Consider the following 1460-nt stretch of genomic DNA (forward strand, 5'->3'; position numbering starts at 1 on the left):
CCCTGGCACACCCATTCATTCCCTCTCTCTCCCTCCCTCTCTCCCTCCCTCCCTCCCTCCCTCTTTCTCTCTCTCAAATAAATAAATAAAATATATTTTTTAAAAAGTCATTGGTATTAAGAAGACCCCATTCCTGACTAGAATATTCTGAGCTCAGAAAATCTTTGTCCAGTCCGGGGTGGTGGCATACACCTTTAATCCCGGGACTTGGAGGTAAAGGTAGGAGGATTGCCATGAGTTGGAGGCCAACCTGAAACTACATAGTAAATTTCAAGTCAGCCTGTACTAGAGCAAGACACTACCTCGAAAAACAAAACAAAACAAAAAAAACAAGTAAAAAAGTCTTTGTTCTTCATCTCTTCCTGAATTCCTCTCATAAAATCTCAAGTTTCTTTGTTTGGTCTGAGGTAGAGTCTCAGTGTGTTTCCCAGTGTGGCCTTGAACCAGACTTGGTATCCTCTTGTTTCAAGTGTCCAAGTAACTATAATTACAGTGCATACCACTGTCAAGTATTTCATTCTTGCTCTCAAGAATCACTTCATGGGATTGAAGAGATGGCTGAGTGGTTAAAAGGCACTGTTTGCAAAACCTGCCAAACTTAGTTCAACTCCCCAGTCACCCATATAAAGCATGCAAAACGTGGTACAGGTGTCTGGGGTTTATTTGTAGAGGCAAGAGACCTAGTATGTGTCCCTGCACCCCATGTATGTGCAAATAAATAAGTAAAACTTTAGCCGGGCATGCCTTTAATCCCAGCACTCGGGAGGCAGAGGTAGGAGGATCACTGTGAGTTCGAGGCTACCCTGAAACTACATAGTGAACTCCAGGTCAGCCTGGGCTAGAGTGAGACACTACCTCAAAACACCAAAACTAACTAACTAACTAAATATAAATAAACATTTAGCCAGGCATGGTGGCACACACCTTTAATCACAGCACTCAGGAGGCTGAGGTAAGAGGATCACTGTGAGTCTGATGCCATCCTGAGACTACATAGTGAATTCCTGGTCAGCCTGGAAAAACCAAATAAATAAATTTAAAAGAACCATTTCAGGATTTGTTTCCCACCTTTCTCCAAGACCCCATTCTTCTGCAGCCCCTCTGCTCCCTGGAAAAGCCATATGCTGTCCCACACCCTGGAATACACCTCTTCCCCATCTTCCTGCTGAAACATGCCTCAACTATCCCTTCCCTGTGAAGGCACTTCTGAGTTCTCTTGGCTATGTGACCCTGACTGAGTTCAAGTAGTACTTGGCATGGGGTTTTCCTTGGCAGCAACTATTGGGAATTGGTTGGCTTATCTGTGCATGCAAGCCCGTGCCATGCAGGGGCAGGGATAGTACCTAGGTTGAAACTTTCTCACTGGCATGTGCACCCTCAGCTCCCTCTCTCCCAGAGGCATCACACACTCGCATTCCCTGTGAGTCCTAGTCTGGGAACTCTGCCCTCCGCCCTGCTCG

Source organism: Jaculus jaculus, chromosome 6 (assembly GCF_020740685.1).
Source record: "Jaculus jaculus isolate mJacJac1 chromosome 6, mJacJac1.mat.Y.cur, whole genome shotgun sequence".
Classification (NCBI taxonomy): domain Eukaryota; kingdom Metazoa; phylum Chordata; class Mammalia; order Rodentia; family Dipodidae; genus Jaculus; species Jaculus jaculus.